The sequence below is a fragment of the Puma concolor genome, chromosome B4 (genome assembly GCF_028749965.1).
Source record: "Puma concolor isolate L17-30 chromosome B4, mPumCon1.1.hap2, whole genome shotgun sequence".
Taxonomy (NCBI): Eukaryota; Metazoa; Chordata; class Mammalia; order Carnivora; family Felidae; genus Puma; species Puma concolor.
Window position 1 is genome coordinate 13073440 of NC_141673.1, and position 11901 is coordinate 13085340.

An 11901-nucleotide genomic window follows, 5' to 3' on the forward strand; every position below is an offset into this window, starting at 1 on the left:
AGAAGGCTATTCAATCATTTATTTGACAAACTTCTATTGAACACAAACAATATGCTAGGTGGTTTTGTGGACATGGGAGATATAGGTGCACGGAAATTACTTTAAAGTGGAAAGGGTCAAACTACAACATAAAATCCAAATAATAGCAATAATATCTGACATTTATTGTATTCTTAGCAATGTGCCAGGTACTATACTAAGTGCCTTTGTGATTAACTTAATCTTCACAACAACCTTGTGAGGTATATGTGGCTATTCCTCCCCTTTTATAGATGGGAAACTGAGGCATAGAGATGAAATATAGGTAAGTTTCCTGAGGTTTTATCATCAGTAAATGGTATGGCCAAGATTTGAACCTAGACAGCCTTAGCAGGAAAAGAGGAAAGTCTTAGCAACAGGGTCACATTACCTCTTCACTAATGGATAAAGAGATTTTGGAGAACGAGAAGTGCCATAAAGAAACCAAAACAGGGCAGAGGGTAAATGAGATGGGGTCGGGGCAGGGCGGGGGGTGGGGGGGGGAGGGATGCCACTATAACGGGATGCTTGTGAAAGACCTCACATGGGAGGTGATATGTGAATGGTATCTGAATGATGGGGAGACTATGGTCATGAAATGATCCCAGAAGGAGAGTCCAGCAGACTCCACTGGACGATTGAGAATAAAGGAGAGAAAAGCAACAAACATGCACATTGCCTTCTGGCTGGATGTACGGGTCAAGAGACGGCTGAGCTGGAGATGCTCTCAAAGGAGACATCAGAAGGGATGCCAGCAATGACCAGCTTTGCAAGGCCCAGAAGTTTCCCCCGCACTGCCTAACTGCCCTGGACACTAGCTTGCCACGAGTCTCCCCAGGTCTCAGCTATTTCTGGCTAATGTTCATTGGCCTGATGCTCTGGTTGAGAATTTAATGATACACATAGGCAATCTGGGCTTTGAGCAGGTGAACATGTATTTCCTAATTCTGCCAGAGCTGAAAGCCAAGTCTTGGGGAGCAAATATGTAACCAGATGTCTTTGAAGTGGGTGAGGTGGTTAAGCTTGCAGCAGAAGGTGGAGGGGCTCTCTGCTGGTCAGAAGACCAGAAGCCTCATCCAGAAGGTTGTGTGGGAGGCTGGGTCTTTGGAAGGAACTCTGGCTAAGTTTCTGGGAAAGCAGATGGGGGGTAAAATGCTGTTCAAGTCCTGGATCAAGAATTTGAAGATCTGGGTATTTACACTACTTTTGCTGCCAGCTTACTGTGTGATCTTGGCCAAGTCATTTTTTTTTTCTTTCTCTGGGCCCTATTCTCCATGTAAAAACAGGGCATTGGATTGAGTGAACTCTATCCTGATAGGTGCCTTCATCTTAGGGTTCAAGCACTTAATACATAAGGCAATTGTAAAGTAAGGATGGAAATTAAAAAATTTTTTCAAATAACTTAGTATTTCAATATTTCAACAAATATACCTAAGTCTCTATCATGGGAGAGGTAACAGAAGTTTGTGGGACTCTATTTTTGTTGAGGTTTAATATGATTTCTTGAAAATGAGAAATACACATAGGTTGCTCAGGAAGCACTGTCAACTGATTACTGAGTATCCCTGAAGGTCTAACCCAGACTTGCTCAGTCCTGCTCTTGCCTTCATTCATGTCTGGAGAGGACAGGCATTTGGGAGGGAACAGGGGAGTCTTACCTGCTTTCCCAGATTCTTGTTCTCGTAGAAAACTTAGGTTTTTGCCAAAAGTTTTGAAAACATGGTGTTTAGGGATGGTACTGGGTGGTGCCTTTGGGCTAAAGGAATCTCCATCAAATTTTTGCTTCTATTTCCCCCTGAGCTCTGGATCAGTACTCAAGACCCAGAACCAAGCTTGAAGAATGGAATTGTGAAGGGCAAACACTCTGATTCCCAAAGGATGTGACAGCAGATGTTTCTACAGGTCTTTCAAAGCTTGGTGCATTTGTTCTTCCAACTTAGAGGCCTCTCCACCATCCCTATTGAAACGAGTGTGATGCTTTAATTCAGAGCTGATGGCTAATTGGGCACTTGGCTAATCAACTTCACAGTTAGCAGGTGGGAGTAGGTGGGAAGTGTCCTTGGTCAGAGCCAGAAGGCCCATTGCAAGTGCATCATTTCTCAGAGAAATCTGAAATGGCTATTTCTCTTACCCCTCTTACTCTTTTCCTTGTCTTTCTTTCAGGGAGCTTGAAGCTTCCCTGCTTCTCCCAGAGAGATGGGGACAGATTAGCACAAGTAGGGACAGAGCAGACAAAAGGCAGAGACTATCCCAAGCAGCCCTCTCTTCCCCAGGGTTCATCACCAGAGGTGGGTTTATCTTAAAGGCAATAAAGGAAGCTGAAGATTCAGGACCCCCAACTGCCCAAGACCCTTTGGAGGCTCTGGAGGAAGTCCTATCAGTGTGTTCACATGAGCAAGTCTGTCTTAATCCATTTGGGCTGCCATAACAAATATCATAGAGCAAGTGGCTTAAGAACAACAGAAATTTATGTCTCAGAATTCTGGAGCGGGAAGTCCAAGAACAGGATGGTGGTATGGTTGGGTTCTGGTGAGGGTCTCTTCCATAGTGCAGATTGTTGACTTCTTATTGTATCTTCTTCACATGGTAGAATGAGAGCTAACTAGCTTTCTGCCCTCTTCTTAGAAGGAAACTAATCCTATTCACAGAGGCCCCACCCTTATGACCTAATTACCTCTCAAAGTCCCCACCTTCAAATGCCATCACACTGAGGATTAGATTTCAAAATTTGGAATGTTTGGAACTTAAATATCCAGCCCCAAACAATGTGCTATTATAAAATTTGCCAGAATAGCAAGTATTGATCACAATTATCCCCCTAGTGCTGGGTGGTTGTTGGTTTGAAGTGGCTCTGGACCTCTTTGGCACTGGCGAAAGGAACATTGAGATGGGGACACATTTGATTTGGGGTTAGTGACCTATATTTATGTAGTTGAGGCCATTTCTATTTATAATTACGATATTCCTGGCCATCCTGGTTAGGAATTGCTTCCTGTTATGGCAACTCACTTTTCAGTGGGACCCACAGATAGAGCCTAGGGCCTATTGTGGTATGAGTATGTACTATACCATCTCGTGCTGGAGGTACATGGGTGGTGGGAGAAAGCAAGGTTTGAAATGCACTGAGCCAGAAATTAGTACATGGCCCCTTGTTCCCCTCATGAGAAATTCAGATTTGTAAATGGAGGATTGATTCATCTCTTACCAATACCTGGTCCCTAGGGAATTTTCCCTTGTCAAAAATATACTTGATAATGCAACACAAACAATTATGGACTGTTTGGGGGTTGGGGGTTTGAAGGGAATTGTGGCAAATACTGTTTATCAAAATTCCCATATTTTTAGGGAGAAAATTTATAGCTGTAGCACAAACATAAGTACACCCATAGCAGCTCGTATATAAAGCATGTGTGATAGAAGATTTGCCATATTTTGACTATAATCATAAACATTTACATGAAATTACAATATGAAGTTGTGAAGCTACAAGAGCGTTTTCATAAGCTATTAATAAATTGTTTTGATCTAGAGCGAAGCTTAATTATCTCTGTGTTTTCCATAGAATAATACAATTGTTATCACATGGAGAGCTTATAGAAGAGTATATAGCCACAGGGAGCATTATAGAAATGGTCACTTGATAATAATATTTATTTCTCTAATGTTGTGATTTTTGTATGTGTCATCTTTTAAAAAATATTTAAAATTCTTTTTTAAACCTAGTTTTGCATCCCTTTCCTTAAGAGGGTCCCCAGGGATGCTTGGGTAGCTCAGTCGGTTGAACATCTGACTCTTGATTTCAGCTCAGGTCATGATTCCAGAGTCGTGGGATTGAGCCCCATATCAGGCTCTGTGATGAGCATGGAGCCTATTTAAAATTTTTTCTCTCTCTCTCTTCCCCTGCCCCTCTGCCTTGCTTATGCTCTCTCTCTCTCACTCTCTCTCTCAAATTTAAAAAAAAATTAAGAAGGCCCCAAACACACAGGCATCAGACCCCATAAAGCATGGATCCATATTGCACCTCAGCTGTGGCTTCCGATGCCCCCACAGTGGCCTGCAGCCCACACCTCCTCCTGTACCAAGACAGGAGCTTCCTTTCCTCATGTCTGTAGAAGGGGGGGTGCTGGCCCATTCTCAGGTCTGGGCTGGGGCTCAGCATTCTTCTGGGGTCTTCTTCTACCCCTGGAGCCCCCATGCATCCCACTCAGGTCTGCATCCGGCAGTGCAGAGGTGAACCCCAGATTTGGGGGGCAGTAGCCCCTCTCCCAGCCACACATGCAGTCCTTATTCTCCTCCTCAACCTCCCACCAGAATGACTGAGGCCAAGAATCCAGGCCCCTGTCCAGGCCTGATCCTATTCAGGCCAAACATGCACACCTGGGGCTTGCTCTGGGTCAGGATCCAGGGTGCAGGACTAAGCAAGAAGCAGCACTAGGACTATCGGAACGAGTGGCAATGAATAAGAATGACAAACCTTTCCTGACATCAGGTAAGGATGGTGACATGCAGTGTGATGTGGGCACTCCTGGAGGTTGCATGGAGGGGACAGGGGGATGGGGAAGAAAGCAAACTCTCCTTAGTTACTCATAATAAAGATGACAGTAACACTGCACCTTCAGCTGACAATAATCCTCAGCAAGAAGAGCAGTGCATGGTGAGCTGTATAAGGGCAGAAGCCACACAGGTTTGGAAACTTGCTTATCTGTAGCATCTGGACCAGAACGTGGTGCATAGTAGGTTCTCAATGGATGGTGTTTGTGAGTGAAATGATAAGAATTTTGGGTGCTTACTTTGTGTCAGGCACCGTGAAACGTGCTCCACTTCATTCAGACCTTGCAACCACCCTATGGAAGGTGATGTCAGTATCCTGTTTCACAGATGAGAAAACTGAGGTGGGTGTAGGTTACATGGCCAAGGTCCCACAGCTGCAGGGGTGGGTCCTGTCTGGTACTCAGCTTTCTTGCCTCATTCTAAGCCTGGAAAATTGCTTTTCCTTACTCAGTCCCCATCTGCAGCCAAATCCCAGACTGTGTGGTTGGGAACCAGATATCCCAACTGCCAGCCTTTGGTCTGGTCCTAGAATCCTGCTGCCTGCAGAGACAGGTGTTCTGGCATGATGACAGAATGGCCGGATCCCAGGTGTTAGGCCATTGGTTGGTCTCGCTACCTGGACTGCTCCACCAGTTGGCTGGATGTGATCTGCTTCTGAAATTAGGGCTCATCTGGCTGCCCAGACTAAACCCACAGAGTACGGCCAGGCTGTCCTACGTGATAGATCTAAACTCACACCTCCCTGCCACCTGCCTGGGGGGCTTCTATTTGCATCCACCTCTCCCCCTAGTCTACCCATCTTTAGAAATTGCTAATAGCTTGTACCCCTGTAAGTATCATCAGTGTTTATGTGCCTGCCTCCTCCAATGAGCCACGCATCCCCAGAGGTAGGGGCTGTGTGATATATGTAACTTCATGCCCTGTGCCCTTCATGGAGTCCTATATGTCCAGGTAGTGGCAATTTCGTACCTCATAGGGTTGTGTGAGGATTAATTTAGTCAGTAAACATGAGGGAAAAAAGTGGCACCCGACACAGAGAAGCTCTCTATCAGCGTTAGTCATTATTATTCTTAGTGACCATGGAGCACCTTATTTTCTTTCTTTTTAGCTTGTTAATAGTGCATGCAACACATTTTAACACCAAACCATTGGCTGTCTGGTGTTTTTCTCTGATTGTTTCTTATGGACACATTTTGTTGTCTTGATTACATTTTATAAACTCTCTAACGTTAAGGACCATTTGTTCGGAAGCTGCTGAGTTTTCACCTGGTGTGGGGTATAGACCTCTTCAGGAATCTGAGGAAAATCATGACTGCTTCTGCTCAGGGACTCATAGATGCAGAGTATCACCTCCCTTGTCTTCCCACTGCCAGCAAGGGCTCTCTAGTCAAGAATGTCCAGCCTGACTCTAGATCTGAACTGTCCCTCTTTGGGCTTCTGCACAATAAGGGAGACCATAGGGGCTTGATGGGTCCTTCTAGTAGGGACATTCCACACTTTTCATCTTTTGCTTTACCAAGCAATAACTTCCTTCTAAATTCTATTAGATCCGATAGAGGGGTAAAAAAAAAAAAAAAAAAAAAAAAGTCTCATTCCATTACAGCTCAAAGCTTTCTCTTCTCTTCATAGTGCCTTTTAAATGGGATAGACAGAGAGAAAGCTTCATAAATCTCCAATAAGCCAGGAGCTTGACTAAAGTAATTGCAATGTGGGGCAGACAGGGCAGTGTGGGTCTCCACTTGCCGTGGCTGGACTCAGCTTCCCTTAATCTTTATATATCAAAAGCCAAAAAGCAGGGCACCGTTGTATATCACCTCAACCCCAAATGGAGGTGGGGTCAAGGACTGCTTCTGATAGGACAATTGGACCCTGGGGACCTGCTCTCCCCATCTCCAGTCTCAGGGGTCCATTACTCTGTCTCCATTTCCTAAACTGGTCCTTCCTCCACACTTCAGATGCACTCCTCCACTGCCCAGATGTTGGTACTGGGCAGAAAGTACACAAAATATGTCATCTTTTGTAAGCTCTTGGCCCTTTTTTTTTTTTAATTGTTTTTATTTTATTTTGAGAGATAGTAAGCAAGCGGGGGAGGGGCATAGAGAGAGGGAGACAGAATCCCAAGCAGGCTGTGCACTGTGTGCAGACACAGGGCTCGAACTCACAAGTGGTGAAATCATGACCTAAGCCGAAATCAAGAGTTGGATGTTTAAACAACTGAGCCACCAAGGCGCCCCTTGCCTTACTTTCTTAGACTTTAAAACACCTTCCCTCCCCACTGGGTTGGCATTTCCAAGGTAAGGCTCCATCAGAGGGATAATGACACGGAAAAACCCCGTGGTGGGCAAGCTCTATAGGAACTAAAAGAAGGTCAGAGCAGCTGGACACTGAAGGGTGTGGTATGAGATGTGGTGGTGAGCAGAGGCCAGTTCTTGCAGGACCTTGAATTTCCTACATAGTATTTTAGTGTCCAAGAGAAGTAGAAAGCCTACTGACAGGTTTCCAGCAAGGGTAGGGACGGGGATAGTGTTTTAAGTTCAGTAGCAGCTTACAAAGCAGGATGTCTTAGGAGAGAACATGGTGTTCACCCAGACAAGGCTCAGGCCACAGGGAACAAGCACCATATGGGGCCTGGGACACAGGAAGCAAGCAGAGGCTTGGCTTCCAGAACTGGGATGCAGGTTAGCAAGAAAAGCAGCAAAGCATCCTTAAGTTGTGTTTAAACTGGAGATTCTTGAAACCACACCTCTCCTCCTTCCTAGGGAGTGGGTCAGTGATGGCCCATGCTGGGGAAAGGACAACTCAGTCTGCAGGTGAGGGTCAAGTGATACCAGCTGGGGCCTGGAGGGCTGCAGGATGGGCCAGGGAGAGTTTAGGGCCTAAAATCAGAACCTGCACTCGGTCCTGTCTTTGAGGAGCTGTGGAGGGGACTCCTGAGGAGGAGGAAGAGTGCAGAAGACGGAGGGCTGGTGCACAGGTAGAGTGGCTTTCGGAAGATGATGTAAAAGCACAAAAGAGGAAGCCCATTTCCTTATTTTTAGTGCATTTGCATTCAGGATCTCCCTAGCTGAGAGCTGGCCAAGTTCATTGCGATAGGCATTTTCTCTTGCAGGGACCTGTTAATGTGTCCCATTGTAGCCACGCCTCTCCTTTCTGTAAAGGTACTTAACATACATCTAAATTCTTCCTCTTTTATTTTTTTTTTATTTTTTTTAAAAAAAAATTTTTTTTCAACGTTTATTTATTTTTGGGACAGAGAGAGACAGAGCATGAACGGGGGAGGGGCATAGAGAGAGGGAGACACAGAATCGGAAACAGGCTCCAGGCTCTGAGCCATCAGCCCAGAGCCTGACGCGGGGCTCGAACTCACGGACCGCGAGATCGTGACCTGGCTGAAGTCGGACGCCGAACCGACTGCGCCACCCAGGCGCCCCTAAATTCTTCCTCTTTTAAAGCTGAGCCATGGAAAAGGCCCACTGAATTATGGGGTTGGGACCCTTCTTCCCACTCCCTCCCCCCAAATTCCTCTAACCTTACTTGTCACAGAATCATTATCACCTGTCTGCAGTAGCCCATTAACTAAAGAGCATATTAGCATAGATGGCTTTCTCAGATGTACATCTTCAGGGTGCAATTCCACACAACCCTGGGCCTTAAGGGGGTGATCACGAAGGTTCATTTTTGTGGAAGGCAGTGTGGTCTCCTAGAAAGGAACAGGACCCCAGGTTCTGGTTCTCATTATGCCATTTCTCATCTATTCATTCATGTAAAAGGTTTGCCCTCATATTTCCTAAAGGCAGGAATCTACCCTGCCCTTAAGGATTCTTAATATTCTGCAGGAATGACATGATAGTCATACAGAGACTTATTTTAGCGTATCCATGTATTCAATTAAATGAATTTGTATTTCAGTTTAGGGTAAATTAAGAAGTCTTCATGGAAAAGTTAGCATTTGGAGAATGAAAAGGGACTGAACAACTCTTGGGGCATCGTCTGTAACATGTAACTTATTCTTTCTGTGTCACAGCTTCTGACCAGATCTGCAGATGGAGAAGCTCGCTTCTAGGCATGCGAATTGACTTTTAGTAAGTAACTTTCATGAGGCAGGGGCTGAGTTGCACACTAGGGTGTAACGATGCAGTGACTGGGACCTCTTGGTAAACAACCCCCAAGGCCATCACAACACAGAGCCATCTGCTTCAACCCCTGACTTACCCACACAGGCCCACATCTCTATTTCAGACCAAAATCAGCACTTCTGTTGCCTCCTTCCCAGGGGAATCACTGTTGGTCAGATTCTACCGCTGACTTGTTTCTATCTTTGACATGTGTGCAGTGCTCATGCACAGTCTCGAGGTGTTGCACAAACGTGATTAACACCATCATGTCTGGTAAGATAAAAAGCAGAGTATGGAACTTTCTAGCACAAAAAGTGCTGGGATGATGGAAAGAATCAAAGTAAGAATCTTGAAAATAAATTGTAGTGAAGAAATTACAGATGTTGTGGTCTGCGTGGGATGATTTGACTGTAGAGGTACCTCCAAAGGGCAAAACGCACACCATGAAGTATATGCAAAAAAAAAAAAAAAAAAAAGGCTGAATGTGTGCAATTGTCAATCTCCAGAAAAAGCAATCATAGTGACAATGGCAGAGCACCTACAACTTGCCAGGCAATTTCTAAGTGCTCTGTATACACATTAACATGCCTGTTTCTCACAAAAATCCTCGGGAGGTAGGGATCACTATTAGCATTAGCTCCATTTTACAGATGGGGAAACTGCACCTCAGAGTTGTTATACAACTTACCCAAGGTTAGGGAAAAGCATCCCCTAGCAACCAATAAATAGGCACAATTAAACGTGTGTTGAGTATGTATTATGTGCCAGTGGCTGTTCTAAGGGCCATCGATCCACCTATTTCCATATAAGTTCATTTCATACTTACCGTGGCCCCATGAGGTAGGCTCTAATTGTGCCCTTGTCCTGACGTGGAGAGAGGTGAAGTGACATGGTCAAGGAGGCAAAGCTGAGAAGTGAATCCAGCCTTCCCAATTCCAAAGCCTTCCCTTGCACAGGAGAACATTAAGGCAGTGCAGTGTTTATGGAGAGAAGGGGACCAAGCTGAGAAATGCTTGAGGCAAAACCCAAATGGCTTTGTGGCTGAGGGTGCAAAACAGGGAGAAGCTGAGATTTCTCTAGGATTTCTTCCAGCTTCCCCTCTATGATTCAAAGGAGGATAGCAGATGTGGGGGCCTTGGTGAGCTGTCTGAGCATTTGAAGCAAAAATTGAACTGGCATGGCGATGTGAATGCTGGCTCTGGTGTGCAACCAACTTCTGACTTCAGGCAAATTATTTTTACCTCAATAAGTCTGTTTCATCATCTGGAAAATGGAGGAAATAAGATCTGCTCTCCACTTACTTCACTTCAGTGTTTTTCAGATAAAAGACTGAATTATGCAGAACAGCATGTCTCAGCCACTGGGGTCGGGGAGTGGGGAGAGCACAGGTGTGAATGACTGACATCTGCAAATTCATTTATTCCCTCACTCATTCAGGTATGGGATCATAGACTCTTACAGCTGGAAGCCTTAGAAGCTCACTCCATCACCTCCCCAATGCAGGAATCCCACCCAAAATCTCCCTTAGTGTTCTGTTGCACAAACACCTCCAATGATGGCTACATACTGACTTCTCAAGGAATGTTCTTTCCACTGTTAAAAAAGAAAAAAAAAAACTGTCAATGGAGGAAGTTATCCTTCCATTGAACTGAAGGTCATCTCTTAGTAGCTTCCTCCTATTGTTTTTATTTTATTCATTAAAAAAAAGTTCATTTTGGGGCGCCTGGGTGGCGCAGTCGGTTAAGTGTCCGACTTCAGCCAGGTCACGATCTCGCGATCCGTGAGTTCGAGCCCCGCGTCAGGCTTTGCGCTGATGGCTCAGAGCCTGGAGCCTGTTTCCGATTCTGTGTCTCCCTCTCTCTCTGCCCCTCCCCCGTTCATGCTCTGTCTCTCTCTGTCCCAAAAAATAAAATAAACATTGAAAAAAAAATTAAAAAAAAAAAAGTTCATTTCAACATGCAACATTTGGCGATCCACTGGCCATGTAGTAGACACTGTGGAGGACCCAAGGGAAACAGCCATTGCCATTGCCATTGAAGAGCTTCTAATGTGGCTAAAGATATAACATGAAAGCTCCTAAAGACCTGCACAGCAAACGAAAAAAAGTAAGAGCTATCAGAAAACTGAACCCTGTAGGCGCTGCACAGGAGGTACAAAAGTAAGTGCCAGAGGGACTCAACAGAGGAAGAGAATCCAGTGTGGACTGAGTGGTCAGGAAGACCTGCCATAGGGGAACTTTCGGGGGATCCTTAACAGAAGAGTACCATTTGACCAGGTAGGGGAAATGAGATGGTCCAGGCCTGGGGAAACAGTAGGAACAACGTTCAGCGACAAGACAGCACAGAGGCAGTACAGAATTTCAGTACTTCAGTACGGTACTTCAGAATTACTGTGTGAGGCAAACGATCGGACGCAAATTTCTCTCCGGCTTTATGTACGAGAGCAAGTTAACATCCCAGTTGTGAGGAGCCTGAAATGGCAGCTCCGAGGACTTTAGGACTGAGTGAAATGTGATGTGCCCAGTGGTTACAGTCTGGAAACTGAGAGTCATACTGACTTCCATGAATCTCTGTCTTCACCTCTTAGAGCCGGTGGCCCATGCAACTTCTCTAACATCTGCAAGCCTTAGTTTTTCATCCGTAAAATGGAGTCAATAGTGACTTCTTACTCATAGGAATGTAGTGAGGATAAGGTGAGATAATGGGGGTCAGGTGAGATGCTGAGCAGGTGAATGTGAGCTGCTATTGTTCTTGTTGATGCTTTGGTGGTTTTACCTAAACTCTCAGAAATGTGGAACCACTAATCCTCTATAAGCCTCAGGTTAGCATAGTTTTCTTCCTGGGAAAAGCCATTTATCTTACTAAGACCCAAACTGGCAGACAGACTGTTCTCTTTTGATTGTTCGGATCATTTTCTGGCAGAAGACAGCAGTGACCCCAAAAATGGCCCAGAGGCCTCTTTGCTAAAGGAAAGAGAGGGAAACCAGCAGACCAGAGGGAAAAATGTCGGTGTTAATCTCAGCTCTGTCACTGACCTTGGGTGAGCCCCCCTACCCTTTCTTGCCCCGTTTTCCTTACCTGTCACGTGAGGGGCTCTGTCCTGGCAATCACTGACATCTGTTTCCTTTTCACTCTGGGGCTGGGATACGCAGTCTATGAATAATTGTGGCTTGCCTCTATATGAAGTGTAATCATTATTCAAATTAACTTTTGTATTT

General features: G+C 45.2%; 1 long non-coding RNA gene across 1 annotated transcript in view; it reads left to right on the forward strand.

The window, feature by feature from the left end:
• The window catches only part of LOC147578918 (uncharacterized), a 104022-nt gene extending 93728 nt beyond the window's left edge, over positions 1-10294 (forward strand). The window contains exons 2-4 of the long non-coding RNA XR_015253342.1: positions 4819-4910; positions 8594-8651; positions 10122-10294. This is a non-coding gene — a long non-coding RNA (uncharacterized LOC147578918). The remainder of the gene's footprint in view (positions 1-4818; positions 4911-8593; positions 8652-10121) is intronic.
• The last annotated feature ends 1607 nt before the right edge of the window (positions 10295-11901 follow it).